General features: G+C 36.2%; 1 protein-coding gene across 2 annotated transcripts in view; it reads left to right on the top strand.

Annotated features, from left to right (window-relative positions):
- Nucleotides 1–260: 260 nt before the first annotated feature.
- phf24 (PHD finger protein 24) overlaps nucleotides 261–20146 on the top strand; it is a 51330-nt gene continuing 31444 nt past the window's right edge. Inside the window, exon 1 of one of the 2 annotated variants that reach the window (XM_038268339.1) lies at nucleotides 261–696. The gene's annotated coding sequence lies outside the window, so the exon portion shown is untranslated. The remainder of the gene's footprint in view (nucleotides 697–20146) is intronic. The other variant, XM_038268340.1, reaches the window with a different exon arrangement.

Genomic DNA, 20146 nt, shown 5'->3' with positions numbered 1-20146 from the left:
TACTGGCATATACATAAAAAAAAAGTCAAATAACGTCATTATGCACCTTTAAATTGTGACTAAAACGAGAATCAAATATTTATCTGCATGCCTAATGTCAAACTAACTCTGTACAAAGGTTTCCATTGATGGCTGAGATAATTGGCTGGTCCGGAAGCATCTCCCCAAACATGAAGGTTTCGGCCAATCATGTAGCTCCGGTCCCACAAGTTATTAACCTGAATGATCACCACTAATTCACTACGGAACTCTCTGTTAAGATGAGAGGAAGTGTGAATATAAAGGTCATAAATCTGGCATTTAACTTGAGTGGCGGACAGTGAGTCTGCACAAAGCAGTCTTCCTGTCTGACCTGAACAGCAGCTGCTGTGCGTCTTAGATGTTGAGGGAGTTGCTCATGAAGGAGGGCGGGGAGGAGAGGAGGTGGGGGTAGAGGATTTCAGCACCGGAGCTGTCCACGGCTTCCTTGGACGAAACTGTTCTTTCTGCTTCCGAGCGTCTCTGCTTTCTCTGCGCGACTCAGGATAACAAACCGCTGCCCTCCTTCATTTCCCCCTGCAGGGCGTTCAGCGGCCGACAGAGAGACGCAGATACTTCATCCGATTCAAGTCTTGTCATGCTGCACAGCCGGGATTGAGACGGGGAAGGATAAAGTGTCCAATAAGTCGCGGTGAAGATCAAAATATCCCGTTTACGGTGAGTTACCAGACAAACCCAGACTCGGTAGAGATTTTGTGTTATTTCTGTTTTTTTTACATAGAACAAAACGACATCTGCCATGGGTAAAATGTTTGCTACGCTCAGTTTATGGCGCCTACAATTGGAAAGGTGGGTTTGCAGGAAAACCTCATTAAATATGCGTGCAGGCAAAAAATATTTAGGTCAGCATCATCTTGGGTGTGGATGGATGCGATTGCAATAAAACTATCCCCATTGCAGCTGATTTTCTTTATAGGGGTACAGCTAAGACACACAATTAAAAAGGAAGAATGTAATGGACATTAACAATATTAAATGAAACATCTAAGGCTTTCCAATAAATAGATGTCATAAATATAAGTTTAATCCATGAAGAAATTCTCCATCTACAGATATCCCCCTTTGCAATGCAGATGCCAGTTAAGACTGATTTTCCCACTTTTCCCATGACTGCTGCACGGGAGAGTACTGCTTCCCATTAAGCTCTCCATCACTCGAGTCTGCTGGCCCCTCAAAGGTCCACAAACAACTAGAATGCGTTGTTAACCTTGGAGCGAGTCCTGCTTCTCAGGCTGTGACAGATCCCTGCAGCCTGAGCTGCCTCACTGCTCTGTGCCTTTTGTAAAAACTCTCTTAGAGCCTTTGGCTGGCACAGACTCTTTGCCTAGCAGAGCCTGAATGCCAACATGGTGTCTCCTCCCTAAAGACGTATTGAGATTTAAATTCTTTCTCCATTCATGCATTTCTCTCACTCCCTCTCTCCCTTTGCTCTGTTTAGGAGCTGAGTTTAAAGCCCACATATACATTTAATGAGTCATGAGCATTTCTTTAACGTGGACGGGTTGTTTAAGATGCTGTAAGATGCATTAAAGGAAGAGTTGGTGAGGTTCTCAAGCAAATTGGTATCTCTCCCCCTGATGCAATTAGGAATCAGCTTATCATATTCCGACCCCCACCACCAGAAAACCTCTACAAAAGTCTTTTGATGATAATGTTGGATACTTCTTTGTATATAAGGATACTTTACAATAGTTTGATAAAGATTTTTTTTCTCACAAACACCGATGTACCTCATGCGAAAAAGAAACAGAAAAAAATATATATATTTGGTGAAAGCCCATTTTTCACTGATACAAATCTGAAAAGTGTGGCAGGGATTTGTACTGATGCATTTCTATGTTACAGTAGACTTAGCCAAGGTCTAATTGAAAAATAACAATCAATATTTGACAGGGATGTTGTAGATACTCTTTCATCCAAACGGACTCATTTAACATACTTTGCAAAGATCAAGAGCAAATATTTACATCTTTAGATGTGCAAGACTGGTACACAATATTAGCTCTAACTTTAGTGCAATGCTTCTGCATATTCTTGACTAAAGGTGGGTGGGAGAACAAATGCACACCAGCAATGAGACAAAATAGGAAAAAGATGAAGGGATATAAATACTTGAGAATGGCTTTGTATTTGTGTTGGATGAGAGTAGCTGGCTCAGATCTGGGTGAACTCGTTAGTGTAATTAATTCCAGTTCTCTGCTTGCCTGGTTTCCGGGTGAAATCCTCTGCTAAAGGCGGACTCATTCCCACGAAGAAGCATGCACTGTGGTCTGTTCATTTAAAAAACCTTCCTTCCTTACCCAGAACAAAGAAAGAAAAGAAGGACTGGTTGGGATTCAAATCAACGCATGCCAGTGACAAACCAGCGTTATGAAAGGAATTAACAGTCAGAGAAATGCATATAGCTCCCTCCCCCACAGTATAAGAGAATGCCAGGTACATCATTCCCATACTGTAATATTCATGAAAAGGGAACGAGCAAGTCAGATCATATCAGCTAAAAGTAGTTTAAATATGAAGTTGCTTTTTCTGGAGTTTAACTTCAAGACAGACAATTGTGCTTATATTTAACATGCCACAGTATATAAAAAAAGAAAGAAACACAGAAGCCAAATGGAAAAGGATAAAATTTATTCTCATTTTTGATATATTCACACTGCAGTTGAAATGTGTAAACACTAAAACAACTGTTATTATACAACTGTGATTACAACTGACAAAATGTGCCTTAAAAGCAATATTTTTATTCTGTTTCTGCAGAGATTATGATTTTAAAGATGCAGTTATTTTTAAACTATATTTTCTTGATTCAATCTTTAGGTTGAAGTTTTTTTTAAATAAAAAGATATGTATTAATGTTTAGATTTGTTTGATTTATGAAACACTCAATTGTGACCTATATGTTAAACATTTTTAAGAAACCTCATATACGAATATAGAACTCTCATATTTTTCAGCTTCAAATGTTCTACATGGTGCCACAACTTTGCTTTATCACACTATTAGCAGTACCTTTCAAGGGCGTTTCTTCACAAACCTGGTACAAAGTGAGCTGAGCTTTAGATAAACATGTTGCATCTTTCAAACAGAAGGGAAGCTACAAAAACCTATATAGGTTTTCTTTTATTGCTCTTCTTTTTGTGTCAGAGAAAAGTCCACACACTTACATTATTGAAGCCGCTTCAGCTTATTTTAAAATTCTAAACTTTTCTACACATAAACTTAATTTCCAGTTTCCATAACATGGAAAATATAGAACCCTAAAGAATAGGGTCTGTTTTCCAGTGAGTTCCATTTAGTAACCTTACCTTAAGTTTATGTAGTGGGAGCAACTTTTTTTAGATTAAAAAATAATATGAATATCTCTTAATTATAAAAAAGCCAGAAGAAGATGCATTAAAGTGATAGATATATTTTGGTCTTTTGTTTTTTGAACAATGATGTTTAAAGCCGTAGGGAAGCCATATTTAAATGTTAAATCATTCTGGCTTAAAAATGTATATAAATGTACTCTTTATCACACTATATTGTCCCAAAAGGTTGAACATTTCTAAAATCCTGTCTTAAAATCTGTTTTTTTTTTTTTTTTATCTCATGCAGGCGAGTAATTTATACATCAGCTTGTACACCTAAATACGGCCAATCATATATCTGTCAATTCTACATTTTTGTCAATGTTCGGTCATGGCATCTTTATTTATATGTCGCAGCACAACCATTGAAATAAGAAACAAGAATAATTTACTTCAACATTGAGTTTCGTCCCAGTGTTCACGGGGATGGATGTCTGTGTCTTCGGCAGACGTAGAGCTAACAGGACTGGCAGCGTTGTGAGGCAAGGGCTCAAACATGTACGGCTGTAAGCCTTCTACACCAAACCAAGCTTCTGCCGCCCTGGCGTCCTCTTTTACAACACCTTCGTTACTTCTTTCCTCCTTTTAAATAAAAAATTTATTATGGAGGAGACTCATCCACGACCTCTGACACAAAACTCTCCTCCTCTTGCACCACTCGGGAGAATTCAGAAATGCAACTGTTGGAACAGCCACTTCCCACAGAACTGCACTAAAGAGTGGTATATTGAGGGCACTTTGTATAATTCTAGTTTGTAGATTATGTCTCTATGTCAAAAAAATAATCCCTCATAATGTTCTGCCACATTATTTCATTATGATATGTCCAAGGTGAGTGGTGGAGAACAACTAATGAGAAAATATTGCTCTTATTTTATCTTTTATTATATAGAATAATTTGTTAAAATAATTTCTATTTCAATACTGTATAAAGAAAAACATTTTTTGAGTAAAAAAGAAGAAATAGGTTACAAAAATTATTATTTTTTTTATGCAAACATTTACTATAAAGTCACATTTTAACTTTTTCTTTTTATCAAAAAAAATAAATATATAGATATCCAAAAATGGTCTGAGAGAGTTGCTTGTCCATGTGATGTATCTACGGATCAAGGTCATATAAAAGTCTAAAAATAACATCCAACATTTTTTAAAGTGGGCCAAATCTGTTTGGTTGTTTGTTTGAATTCATGACATTGCTAAAAAAAAACCCCAGCTCTAATGAATATTTCTGCGGAACTGCTGTAAACAGTTCTATATATATATATATATATATATATATATATATATATATAAATATATATATATATATATATATATATATATATATATATATATATATATATATATATATATATATGATTCTGAATGACAGCAGTGTCTCTGTTAAAAAGGGTTATATATGACACCATTAACAAAAGTTTTGATAAAGTTTGATTGTTCTAAAATACAGTGTTGCACTGGAATCTGCCAAAATGATCTGTTTCATCACCTTTCAAAGCATGAATTTGGAGCCTGCAGAACTGCAGGTTCTTTGGCCAGAGGTGGTTAGCTTAGCATTATGTCACAATAAGCAATATTAAATAATCTGTTCAGCTGCTTCTTGTGAAAGTGAGTAAGTGATGGTATATGAGGGATAATGCCCTTCCAGGTGTCCATTATCATAAATGAATGGACTTCGCGGAACACCTTCGCATTGTGCAATTATTTCTGATATTGGACACCTTGTCGGGCATTACACCGTACTTATATCATGGTCACTTAGGATTTCTGCGCTGACCTGTGTAAAGTTATATTCTTGTTTCCAGCTTTTTTTGTCCATACAAAAAACACAACAAACCAAAAAAAAAAAAAACACTCATGCAGGATTGTTCCACTAATACATTTCCCTATTGGGAGAATATAGCATTAGTTATAAAAAAACAGCAAATGAAGGAGTAGTAATGCTCACTTTAGGATAACATTTAGGATAACATTTTTGTCGTCTGTTTACAGAAAAATGGAAATAAATTCTGAAAATAATTTTTATCTCAAGCACCAACAAAAAAATGGAATTAGACATTGTGTAATGTGGAATTTGATGCAGTGAACTGTTATACCAGAAAACAAGCACGCCTGTTTGAAATAGCTCTTATGCTTCATTGAAATATTAAGTCAACAGCATATAAAAGAAAAGCAGTTGGGCGTAAACTCAAGAACAAGGCTATGGAAATAACTTCTTCAACTGTCATGATTTATATCACCACTCTTCTAAAAAAAATCAGCTTTCAAGCTTCGGCATATGTGATAAGTGTCTGAAGACATTAGTCGAGAGCAATAAATATGCTAAACATTATCCTCCAGTCACTTAAATAAAGAAGCACTTATTTTCAGTAAAAAAACAACAAAAAGAAAACAGTCAATGAATGAATATATATATATATATATATATATATATATACATATATATATATATATATATACATATATATATATATATATATATATATATATATATATATATATATATATATATATATATATATATATATATATATATATATATATATATATATATATATATATAAAACAGAATTTGTTAAAAAACAATGTTGCAATGGTATAAAAATGACATTTTGAAGGAAATGTTGACTTCCCTCAAAATCTCCAAAACATTAACCTGCATTGCTCTTTCACTGTAAAAGCCATATATGTCAGGCTGTGCCCCAAGCAGTGGCCCAGTTTTCTTTCTCGTTATCCATATCTTTCTTTTTCTTTTTTTTTATCCTGGGGCATTTAAATCATTCAGAGGGGTCTTGGACGGAAAGCAAAGATGGCAGAGGCAGCTGTTTTTGCAGGAGCCTGGTGATCATTGTGCCTCAGGGGTCTTTATCCAATCCTTCTCTGCTGGCATCACCCATTGGATGTAATGTTAAGGCTTAAACTGCAACTGATGAACCCTGGTGGAATAATTACTGAACCAGAATGTATATTAAGTAAATGACAAAAAGAAAAATTTGCAGAATATTGCAGTTTTGGGTTTAAACCATTGTTTAAACCATTGTTTTAGGTTTACATTATGTAAAAGAACAGACGTAATTCCAAACCCCTAGAGAGAATCATAGATTCTGTTGAAAGTTTCTGATGAAATTTGGTTCACCTCTTTGATCGACATCGGCACACCTGAACCATGCGAGCATCACTAATTCTCACTCTCCTCTGGTTTGATATTGCTCTTTTCTCCTCATGCTCTGTTTCACATTTTCAAGTCTAGTAAGGCATCAAATCCATTTCTTTCTTCAGCACAAATCTTACACAGGATAAGGTTAAATAAGGACCTGATGTTCATAATTTCATTATTTAAGTATCACTCTCTTCAAAAGGGGCTGTTATCAGTTATACAATGTGACAAAGGATACAGACCACCATTGAAATTGCTTGATTAGAAAATGGTTTCCACGAGGATACAGCATGTTATTTTCTAAGGGGTATTTGGTCTCCCATTTGGCTGTATAAATAATAACTCATGGCTTTGCACATGATCTAGTTTCCGTCTAATCCTCATTTAACAATCAGCTACAGATAGAGTTGATAGATAAGCAACAATTGGACTCTTTCTCACAGTGCTGTATACTGTAAAATGTATGCTATATGTTCTATATTTTGTAATACTAAAACAACAAAATCATAGTTATTCAGATTATATGTGATAAATAATCAAAATTGAAGGGAAAACTATCCAGGAACTGTTCCCTGCTCATTGGTTCAACCCTGTTTGCACTGACAAAATCCAGCTTCTTTTAGGGATGGACAATAATTCAATATTAATATATATCGCAATATAATTGTATTCGATAAAGATTATAGGACATTGCTGAGATTTCAATATATATCATGATCTGTTATTACAGATTTTGTCACTGACTGAAATGTGTAGTCTTATGTATTAAATTTGCAAGGCAATTACTTCTTAAATTTCATACTGGAGAAGTTTTATAAAAACAGTTAATAACATTATTAGGAATCTGTTGAGGGCATTCTTTCTAAGTTTCCATAGGCTCTTATTTTGTTTATACAGATATCTTCACTTAAATAATATTTCATTGAACAGAGTTTAGAAATCCATTGTAATATGAGTTTTGGCCATATTGTTCAGCCCTAGTATAATTTTAAACACAGTCCACCTGTATGTATTTGACATTTTAATATAAATACAGATGTTTTCAATATGCATACTGACAAATCTGTAAAGGCCTGTTTTTTTTTTTTTTTTTTAAGGAGTATTACTTGATTAAACAGCACCATGAAGCCCAAGGAATATAGTTCGCATTAAGTGATTGGTGTCGTCTATAGACTGAAAAAAAACATGCAATCGTTTTTGGCAATTACTTAATCACATTTAGTTACTGTAACACAATTGTTAAATGTCCTACCCTGCTAACCTGAAACAATAGTGTTACAGTAACTATATATGATTAGGTGAAAGCCAAATGCGGTAGCATTATTTTTTTCAGTATAATGCAAGAGCAGGCTTTGGAAATAAACACTATTTTGAATATAGAAATGCAATATACCCTGACAGAGACAGAACCTTAAAATGTACATTTCATGACACTGTGACATTACCAGTTATGCATTACACCAAACTTTCACAGATACACCATAAGCCTAGACAATTTCCCCGAATCATTTTTATCCCCCAGAGGTAGAAGAATTTTTAAGCAGAAAAGCACAGAGAGATACAGAATTGTTATATCTGCATCAGCACAATGCTTTCAATGGACATGAGGGGATTTGAGGGTATAAGGAAGGCATGCAAGCAGCAGTGCAGTGATCAGCATGTTCATTGCGGCCTCTTGTTCTCTTTGTCTGACTTGAAATGTCAGGCACATGTACACTTTTCCCCAGGGAAGTTGATGTACTGAGAAATGTTCTTCCATACAAAAAAATGACAGGAAAATGCCAGTTTCTAAAACTCCAGCTCTCTGAAAGCTGATCCATAATCTACAATGCTTACATTCCTAATCACTTTGAAGCAGACGTTCAGACAGAATCCCTTTAGATGCTGTAAACCACATTTTATCCTTCCTCTATGTGCACAATCTAAATATTTTCCCAGTAAAACCGGGATTTACTGTTATACAACCAGATTGTTTTGTGTCTAAATTGTTTTTGTCTAAACTTGTTTAAATTTGGATGATACATTTAGGTTGGTTCTGGTCGTTGTCAAAATACATAGAACATCAGAATTGGTTGCATATTGGATTACATGGCCTGGTTCCCTTTTTTGACTCCTGTTCACTATTAAGAAATATAATGGTGATTGTACTGGATCTTACTTTGGGGAATCACAATAAGTTTGATTAATACAAATCCACCACATGAAGCTTCCTGTTGTAATGTAAAAAATATATATAGATATTGCTTCATTTAATTGTGTCCCCCTGGAATACGTGGAATTTTGTGCTAATGTTAAGACTGCTTTCTATAGCATTCAAACTACATTACGGTACAAGAAAAAAGGTCATATCTTTTTCCTCAACCAAACAAATTAAAGCAACAGCCCGCTGTTGCTGCACAGACTTTTTGAAGGGCAGGAGCAGAAGAAAAAAGGGTGCATATAGCACATCCTTATCAGTGTAGAGGACACTTTTTGGCTCCAATGAGGACCCTTTAGAACATGTTTGGCTTACAACATTGTAATCTGATTCAATTATAACCACCATTCTTCCTTTAATTGCTTACGCTGTGACTCTGTATGGTTCATATATGTCATAGTTCCAGGGTGCAAAGAGCTGAGGTGGTAAAAGGAGATCGGTAGGTGCATAATTTTAAATTTATATTTCAATGAAGAGCACAACTCACTGACACAGTTTGAACCAAGGGCAACCGAATGTAAACATAGGACCTGACAGTGACGGAAACGTAAACACTTCTTAAATACTAAAGGGATTAAGAGTTAAGCGGTGGGTTTAATTAAGAGAACAATAACAGGTGCGGATTGTGATATTCCCCTTTCTCTAAGGGCAGATACCAAGCACCCTGTAGAGGGATGGCAGAGAGAGCCTTGAAAGTATTTTATTCAAAAACCAAACCCAAAGTTCAGGTGAAGCACCAGGAGACTGTTACTGTACCAGCAGGTCCAATGTCCATTCAAACAAGCTGGAGGCTCTGAAAGAACCCATAGAGAACCTTGTCTTGAGGTTGGGCTTAAAACTAGAGACTATAAAGAAGCTTTAGAGCAGCCTGAAGGCCACAAAGGAGCTCTGAGAAATGCTTGAGACCCCAATGTAGTGTTGGAGAGTTCAGAAGCTTTCAAAAGGCGTTATGGGACCTAATAATAATAATTGAACTTAATTGATATCAGATTGAAGAAATATACCTCTCTCTTTAACCCATTCCCTTGGGGAGCAGTGGGCTGCCATTTTTGTGGGGTTAAGGGTCTTTGCTCAGAGACCCAGAGTGGCAGGCTGTGGGAGAGGGGCTCAAACTTAGAACCTCAAGAATCCAAGCTCTATGCCCTAACCACTAAGCCGCCACTCCTCTTGGCTATGTTCACACTGCAAGTCTTCATTCTCACTTCCAATTTTTTGTCAGATTCGATTCTTCTTTGGGGGCTATTCACATGGCGGTCCCAATTGTGTGCCTGAAGTTACCCGCATACGCAGAAAAAACTTACAAGAAGTGTCAGAAACTGGATGGATTTAAAGCTGTTAAGCAGTGGAAGTAGCCAGATGATGCAGCAGACGATGCAGAAACAGAGAGTGAGAAGAAAGAGAGCTAAACTTAATTATGGCTTTTCGAGCAGCAGTGGCAGCAGTATCTCCAAGGAGAAATTTGTGGCTGCAGCATCTTAGTCAACTGACCTTTTATAGAAAGACCCTTCAAGTTTCTTTTTGATCATTGTATCCGCCCAAATACTTATTTACTCCAGAATGTCATTGTCCCTCTGGTGTACACCTCCTCCTATGATGTCCTCTATGTTTGTTCTAGCCTAATTGTTTTTGTTCCCGCGCTGTCAGTTTAGAGTAACATCATCGTCATACTAATTCCAGTATGGGTCACTTGTCTGTTCAGACAGCAGGCACATTCCAAAAGATCTAACCTGTATCAAATTTAAACCTAATACAAATGTTTCACAGATCGGATTTGAAAAAGTCTCTCCTGAGTCATTTTATGGAGAAAAAAACAGATTTCGGCCACATTTTTCTACAATGTGAACGTTTCTATAGAGAAGCTCTGATGAAGGCTGGGACCACAGAGGACTTCTGGATAACACTGTCCATGCCAGGATCTTCTCCACTGGCATGCTGTTTTTGGAATGGGGAGAAAAACAGTGAAGTCAGCACCTGTTCCTAGAGTAAAGATGGTCATCCTGGAGTCCAGAATAGTAATTGCCCTTTGACCCTATCCCTTAGGTCTACTTGAGCTCTTATCTGCTTACTGACAGAACACAAATTAGGGAATTTCACCATAAAATTATAATGATTAAAAGAAAAAAGGGGATTGCAAATTAGCAATAGTCTAGCCCTATGTGTTCATCATAAGCTATCCAGGTACCATACTTGCTTCATTTAAACCTAAGCAGACATTCTAAATGTGCGCTGACATTAATCAAGGGCACATTATTCCTAGAATGAAGCATAGAGGTTGACGCATCATGGTTTAAGGTTGCTTTTTGTCAGCAGGGACAAAGAATCTACAAAAATTTAAAGAGATATATGTTAAAGAGTTGTGACTTGGGCAGATATTCCTCTTCCTGTAGGACAATAACTCACAATCAGACATGTTTTTATATGAAAGCATAGACATGCATCAAGCTTTCTACAAGACTTTAATGCTCAGACAAACTCTTAACCCACCCTTATTTAGCTTGAACCATATTACAAAGAGGAACAATTAAAGGTACTCTGTGTAGATCATTTATATAAATAGACCCCCCACCTATGCACACACACCTCAATACACAGCCCCACCCTATTGTTTGTTAGCACTATTGACTTTGCTGGCTATTAGGGAACAATTTCTTGTTTTTTTATTATCTCATTTAAAATGGAACAGCCCATTAGCTGCACTGAACACTAACAGAGGATCAAGCTGAGGATCCAGCTGTGGCAGCAGCTTTCAAGTAATATATCAGCCTTGGCTCGCTCGTTTTAGGCTTTCCTTACCCCCAAGCATTTCGTAGCTTTTAAGCTTGTTGTTTTGGTACATGGCGATAAAAGCAGCAATTCAACCCCTGCCTTTTTCATCTCTGGGATCTAATGACTGTCTCTGTCCAATGCCTGGTTGAACACAGGTCTGAGCAATGGAGGGGGAAGGTCAGGGGATAATTAAATTCCTGTAACAGTCTCTCTACTATTATATGCTGTGAAACACACATAGTTTTCTTTTTCCAGTAAAAAGAAATTAATGTTTGATACACAAATCTTAAAATATGATGCATTCATTTCTTTCTTTGCCCATTGTTTATTCTTTCGAGGATTTTTTTGTTGAAACCTGAGGGCAGACACAGCTTAAAAAAGTAAATATCAAACAGGATTAAAAAAACAAAAATTCTATCAACATATCTCCACTAAGTCATTGTTGTTTATCCTGATCAAGATAAGACTCACACATAGCTGAGAGCCTTTTGTTCAAATCAATGTGGATTGGTTCCAAATATACTGTAATTCTTTTCAGGAATCATATATAATTAATTACTTTTCATACATTTTCATGTATGTATTGATAACTGCTGAACTTTTCATTACACTAGTATCGCAAACCATACTGCTCCCACCATCATAACAATTATTTGCCTCCTTCAGCTTCTGCTGGATCCATTGGTTTAGTTAAGTAGGATTATTTTAGTTCTGGCTTGACCCTTTTGTTATGAACCGTTGGAATAAAAGCATTGAATATGCATAGCGACATCAGTTAATTACAAGAAAACTTACAAATGTTTCAAAATGTTTGGTAGGGAGTATTATCTAAAACAGAACTCAAATACTGAGGGAAGTCTAGAAAAAGACCTTGGAATGAAATATATGAGGAGGAGCATCCGAGATAGAAGGTGAGGAGAGAGGCTTGGAAGAGAACAGTAATTAAGCCCAGTGATGCTGAACAATGATACAAAGAAATAGGCCACCCAAACCTACAGGAAAATCTCACAAAGCTCTAACAGAAAACTGAAATACATCATGAAAAGAGGACAAGAAAAACCTGATGGAACAGACTAATGAAGAAACCTCAGATCATTTAAACAACAAAAAGAAATGATAAAAGTGAAACACAAAAGTAACCCAACCCTAACAGCCATGGCTCATTAGAGATAATTGAAATTATATTATTAGTGTTGCGTCGATGCCATTTTTTTTGTCCCAATACCTGGCTGTGCAGTATTGGCCAATACCATTACCATAACGATACCATCTGTTTGAAATTGTGTGTATATATGAAGAACTGCATACTACTTTTATGTAAAATAATTGCCATCATGGCTTTGTCAAGCTGCTGCTACCTTTTTGAAGAAGGAAAAAGACTAATGCAAAGTGAATCCAGTAGACCTTTTTTTTGCCTACCTGGAATGGGTGATAGTTGAATACACTTTTGGCTCTCAAAATGGTATCGGTGCCCTATTTGTTGGTACTTGCCAATATCGATACGACAATTTTAGTGCTGGATCGGGGCCCCACCCGATACTGGTATCGGTCCAACACTATTATATAAAAGAAAATCTAAAAATCTAATCACAGAAAATTTGCTTTTATAGTTTCTTTCGATAGAATAGTATTATAAAAACCATAAGGCCAAATAAAAAATTGTAGGTCTTTTTGGAATAAAAACCTATTTTGAAAAATTTAATATGTAGAAATTGTGCTGCTATGATAAAAATAGTTTTGTTTTACGGCCTTTGGAGCAACATTTCTAGAGGTTTCAAAAAGACTGGGTTGGCACTTAGGTTACAAGCCATTTAATTTTTTATTTGAACTTTTTGGATCTCATTTGATTTTAATTGCTTGTGTGCTCGGTATAGTTAATGAAGACATATAAGGGCCTCAGGGCATATGGCTTATTAGGCTTTTAGAGTTCTTCACTTGGAAGGAAGAGAAAAGGGAATGACTCCCATTACACTTCAGAGAAATCTGATTAAGTTTCAAACAAGCACTCATGTGGACCATGGATGGATTGTATTGTATTTCACAGCAAAGATGCATATCCCATGAGGAACATAATCTGACTGAATACATGCAATTGCATCTCACTTAGGTGGAAACAGGAACATGTTCAGTTCCTCCTCTTCTTACCATATCTGGAATAAGGAAGCTGTTTAATGTTGACTTTAGGACAAGCAAAACTAACTAGAAAACAACTTATGCTATAAGCTGCCATAAGGCTGGGGGTTTGGGCACAGGTTTCACTTTCCAGCAGTACAAAGACCCTGACTATACAACCAAAGATTTGAAGGGATTATATGGTTTAAAGAAATTGCATTTATTATAATTTTTCTTTATTAAAGATGTAAATCAAGATTCTATTGTAAGACTCAAAAATTTTTCCCACACATGCTCCATGCAATCTGGCTGGACAAGAGCAATTTTGAGGAATAATGGGCAACTATTGATATCATTAGATGTGCAAAGATTGTTAGGCCCAAAATACTCCCAGCCATAATATCAGCAAAATATAGTTCCCCAAAGTAAGTACAGTAGTAACCAAATCTGAAAAAAAGAATAAAATGGCAATAGACATGGAAGTCAACTTAGAAAGTTCCGCTTCAGATCCACAAAAAAAAGACATGTAAGGCTAAATGTAGCTAGGGTGTATGTCTCATGTAAATGTTATCTGAAACCTGCTGATGCAAATATCCTCTGTAAATGGAAAATAAAAAATGCACTGTAATTAATTATATTAACAAAGGAGATCGCTTTAAATAATAAAATAATGAAAATAATCGCCTTGGCACTTTAATTTTTGCAGGAATAGAGGACAGACAGAGAATACAATTAAGTATGTTTGTTGCTCTGCCTGTTCTGCTCTAGACAGTGGTTTGGCTAATATATTTAGGCCTTTCATAGCAGACAATTTCATAAAAAAGCATACAGGAGACAAAGAGATAAACCAGTACTTGAGGATTGGATATCTGAAGGGGCCAGCATGACGTGAAGCCCTGGGGAGGCGGGAGGTCAGTAAAGCAGATCTCTACATTTTTTCCTCATTTCATTTTATAGAGGTCAAGTTTTAGATTTGATATATCAAATACAATTATTAAACACTCTCCTTTGCTAAATTCCTGGGGGAAAAAAAAGCTCATAGTTTGAATGAGGTCAATACACTAGTTTAAGGGTAACCCTATAGGGGTTTCGCTGGAGGAAAAAAACACATCTAAAAAAAAATTCTGAACTTTGGCCGCATGTAATGAGATAAAAGAAAAATAGCTTTGATTGAAAGGTCACATACGCGTATGTTCTAGAACATTTATTAAAATATCCTGAGGATATTGGATCTTCAAGACCTTTACTTGATTAAAATCTACAGCATAATGGGCATTTTTCCCAAAGTTTAATGCAGAATTTCTTACACCAAATTAATGAATATGTATTTTTACATCTATCTATCACAACAACTTTTAACCTATTCATCTATTTGAATTATAGCATCTTACTAAGCGTTTGCTTTCAGCATATAAGTCCAATTTCACCAATGTTCTTCAAGTCAACTGGAATACAATTGTAATTTGCTCCCCTTTGAACTATGTCAAATTATTTTCTTTTTCTATCATAATTTTTGAGGATGAAATGCAACTTCCATCCATCCATCCATCCATCCATCCATCCATCCATCCATCCATCCATCCATCCATCCATCCATCCATCAATTTTCTTGTTTGATGATGTGTGTTAACAGTTACAATAGATAATCATAAATCATGACTCTAACCAAAATGATCCAAAACAAATATATATTTTTGGTACACTATATAACAGTTATGATTAAGAACTGGGGTTAATACGTTCTTAATTACAGCTTTGGGGCTATTTAGAAAGTGGCAAGCAGGGATAAGACATGCATGCAATAATGATAGCGGTAAGTCAGTGTTTGACCAAAAGCAGTCACCCCTGGAGAGGAGAAGCCAAACTTCAGTGCCAGTAACATGGATCACAACTTCTAGCCTATCACTCTATCACCCTAATGGATAATTTAAGCCATTCAGACAGTGAGCAATAAATTGCAAAGGTCATAGCATGGGATGGCTAGCTAACTCCTAGCCCTAAATGCTAAACTTACCTGTTCTGACAAAAAAATTAAAACTGAAAAAGATCACAGCAGGAAAAGAACAGAGAAATAACTCCAAATTTCAAGTAGCAGGTCTGAGGTCCTGTGCAAGTTAAAGTATCTGAGCTAACTTTAAAGAGACCAAACTTTATTGAAAACAGAATAAGTCCCTTTATAAAATCATAGAACCATTATAACCTCTAAGATATGTTCCTAGCCCAGACATTGTAGATATACTGAAAAGTATTGAATAAAAGAAAAATAATACATTTTATTTGGTGACATCTTCTGCAGGTTAGAAAAAAATTTGATTTCACTCCTATTGCATCTGTGAGAAATTCAAGAAATTCTACTGACTCACTTTTGTCCCAGGACCGCACACTATGACTTGTGTATATAGGTAGGTTCGATGACAACATGTAGGAATGTCACATTCTTGAAAAATTCTTTCAAAAGGAATTTTAAGGTTGGCTATCTGCAGGACGTATAATTGCATGCAAGGTTGTAACTTAATTTTTTATTCATTTGTGTATTTAAATACAATGCGCTTTGCAAAGCAGGGATGCTTTCACAAATGGCTTAAGGTGGAGAAGAGCTTTGGGTAAAGTTCACATGAGTGTTATGTTGTGTCGTAAGAGCTGCTTGGATCCTTTGGATCCCATCCGGTAGTCTTTGCGCGGGGAGTTTGCAACCTAAAGGACTGTTCGGTTTATTGTTGTGTGTCAATCCTCCTTTTAGTGTGTGCATGGTTGTTGGATCTTTGCTCCCCTGTGATGGAACTCGTCTCTGTCCAAACGGTACTACACCAGCTCCCTACAGCCCTAGACAAAAAAGGGGTATAGAAAATGAATAAATAGTTTAATCACACTTTACTGTAAATATATTTGATTAAAAATTGCATTACTCCAGATATCTTTCCTGCATTTTTAAATGTAATGTGCTGATATAAACTTTAAAAAAAACTCATGTTACCTTATACCTTATGTTTTAATCCCATTTATAAGCACACAGTAAAGAATGCTCCAGCATCACCTTCCCACTTATGTAACACTTTTATTACTTATCATGCTCCTCTTCTGTGGATCAACTCCCAGTTGAATTTGGTGAGGCAGACACACCTTGTCTATTTTAAAGACCAGACATAAAGTGTTTACCTTGCAAGGAAGATGAATTTGAAGCGATATTTGATGATGTTTGCATGGTGGCACAATGGTTAACCCGTTTCCTTGAAGCAATATACATGTAGATTCCTATCTTTGCCTGAGCGCTTTCTAGACAAGGTTTCTCCTTGTGCAGGTGTGGGCATTTTTTCCAACATGACTATAAGGTTAATTTCTTTAATCCAAATGGTTTTATCGTGTGTTTCATTGTTTGTTCTGTTTCTGTGCTGCCTTATGATGGACTTTAACTGACTGCACCCTGCTTCTTGCCAAATTACCAGTGCAGACAGATATCAGCCCTTCTGTGACGCAACAAGGTTAATGGGATAAAGACAGTGGATGTTTTCTTTTGCAAATGACTCTTCTCTTTAGAATCAGATCCATCTTCCCTCAGGCTATAAATCAAAATAATATACGACATGTTGATTTTTACTCTGTGCGGATGCTCCATGACTCTAGTAGGGACAAAACAAGCAGCTGGGTTAACAGCTCCCACTGTGTCTAAAATCATGTGAATCCTTTAATTATTCAATCTCTCAAGCTTCCCCATCTTCCTATTAACTTTAACTGGCTTCCTCATTCCTGTTAAGAAGGAAATTTTCATACTATAATTCTCCTAAAACCATGGCTCAAGATGAAGAGGATGTGCTCAGAGAAATATGGAGTTGGTTTTTACCAATCATCGCATTTTGCATGTTAGCCAAAAAGCTGTTTTGGTTTCATCTAGGGTCTTTTTATAAGGTAAGACAACTGTCAATGATAATTAATGTGTAGGGAATCTACTTTTCTAAATTTAAGTAAACTAACATACTGGTAAAATTGTGATTAAAAAGTTGTATTTTCACAGATAAAGCTTCTGATATGACATTTAGTATAAGTTGACAAGGAACCAACACATATCCTAAATGTATTCACATAGTTTGACTTACATTTACAAATTCAGACACCTACACATACATTTTTTTTACTAACTTACCTCGTATCATTTGTAGTGGAGTGTAAATACTGTAATTATCCTGTCAAGAGATTCACTCACCTGAACTGTTGATCTCAACAATTCCTCTAAAATTACCACAGACCTCTTATCTGCTTCATGGGTTGAGGACTTGGCTGACTCTTGAAAGCAGTTGGTTTCACTTTTTTAATTTACAATAATTAGACAAAATAATAACAATAATAATAATGAAACAGTTTATTCAGCTTTTTGTTTTAAAAGAAAATTGGGGCCTTGTATACGTTTCTTTGTACTTTACAATTTTGGTGTGAGCAGAGTGAATTAAAGGTTTTGGATTTAATATGGCAATTAAAAAAAAAAAGAGGTTGAAAAAGACAGTGTAGCTATTGAAACACTGTGTTGTGTAGTGCTTCCATACACAACTTGATCACTGCTTTTGCAGAGACACATGACCCAAATTTTCTCCATCTGTGCACTTACAGGTGCTGGTCATAAAATTAGAATATCATGAAAAAGTTGATTGATTTCAGTAATTCCATTTAAAAAGTGAAACTTGTATATTATATTCATACATTACATACAAACTCATATATTTCAGATGTTTATTTTGTTTAATTTTGATGATTACAAATGACAACAAATGAAAATCTCAAATTCATCATATCAGAAAATTAGAATATTGTGAAAAGGTTCAAAATTGATGGCCCCTGGTGCCACACTCTAATCAGCTAATTAACTCAAACCACCTGCAAAAGCCTTTAAATGGTCTTTCAGTCTAGTTCTATAGGCTACACAATCATGGGGAAGACTGCTGACTTGACAGTTGTCCAAAAGACGACCATCGACACCTTGCACAAGGAGGGCAAGACACAAAAGGTCATCGCTAAAGAGGCTGGCTGTTCACATAGCTCAGTGTCCAAGCACATTAATAGAGAGGCGAAGGGAAGGAAAAGATGTGGTCGAAAAAAGTGTACAAGCAAGAGAGATAACCGCACCCTGGAGAGGATTGTGAAACAAAACCCATTCAAAAATGTGGGGGAGATTCACAAAGAGTGGACTGCAGCTGGAGTGAGTGCTTCAAGAACCACCACACACAGACGTATGAAAGACATGGGTTTCTGCTGTCGCATTCCTTGTGTCAAGCCACTCTTGAACCACAGACAGCGTCAGAAGCGTCTTGCCTGGGCTAAAGAGAAACAGGACTGGACTGCTGGTGAGTGTTCCAAAGTCATGTTCTCTGATGAAAGTAAATTTTGCATTTCCTTTGGAAATCAAGGTCCCAGAGTCTGGAGGAAAAGAAGAGAGGCACTTCATCCACGTTGCTTGAAGTCCAGTGTAAAGTTTCCACAGTCAGTGATGGTTTGGGGTGCCATGTCATCTGCTGGTGTTGGTCCATTGTGTTTTCTGAGGTCCAGGGTCAACGCAGCCACATACCAGGAAGTTTTAGAGCACTTCATGCTTCCTGCAGCTGACCAACTTTTTGGAGATGCAGATTTCATTTTCCAACAGGACTTGGCACCTGCACACAGTGCCAAAGCTACCAGTACCTGGTTGAAGGACCATGGTATCCCTGTTCTTAATTGGCCAGCAAACTCTCCTGACCTTAACCCCATAGAAAATCTATGGGGTATTGTGAAGAAGAAGATGCAATACACCAGACCCAACAATTCAGAAGAGCTAAAAGCCACTATTAGAGCAACCTGGGCTATCATAACACCTGAGCAGTGCCACAGACTGATCGACTCCATGCCACGCCGCATTGCTGCAGTAATACAGGCCAAAGGAGGCCCAACTAAATACTGAGTGCTGTACATGCTCATACTTTTCATGTTCATACTTTTCAGTTGGCCAACATTTCTATAAATCCTTTGTTTTTATTGGTCTTCAGTAATATTCTAATTTTCTGATATGATGAATTTGAGATTTTCATTTGTTGTCATTTGTAATCATCAAAATTAAACAAAATAAACATCTGAAATATATGAGTTTGTATGTAATGTATGAATATAATATACAAGTTTCACTTTTTAAATGGAATTACTAAAATCAATCTACTTTTTCATGATATTCTAATTTTATGACCAGCACCTGTAGAATAACAAAAAGAATCTGACTCATCTCCATTTAATTGACTTTAGAGAAGACATCATTTGAAAGAAAAAAAAAAAAACTGTTCATTGTCAGAAGCAAGCAGAGTGAGTGAATTTTGGTGAACTCATTTCAGTTCTTATAATAAGCTAGCAGCTTCACAAAATTAACAAGCATTTATGTTCATGTGATTGGAATTGAAAATAAATTTCAGCTCTTCAGTTTGTATGAATCCGAACTTGGGATGATGCATTAACTGCAGAAGCAACATAAATCTTTAGTGTGAAAAGTCTAACTGTTAATCATTCATGATA

The sequence above is a fragment of the Cyprinodon tularosa genome, unplaced genomic scaffold (assembly GCF_016077235.1).
Source record: "Cyprinodon tularosa strain WSP-4 unplaced genomic scaffold, ASM1607723v1 ctg7, whole genome shotgun sequence".
Taxonomy (NCBI): Eukaryota; Metazoa; Chordata; class Actinopteri; order Cyprinodontiformes; family Cyprinodontidae; genus Cyprinodon; species Cyprinodon tularosa.
This window is presented reverse-complemented; position numbering and strand designations above follow the sequence as displayed.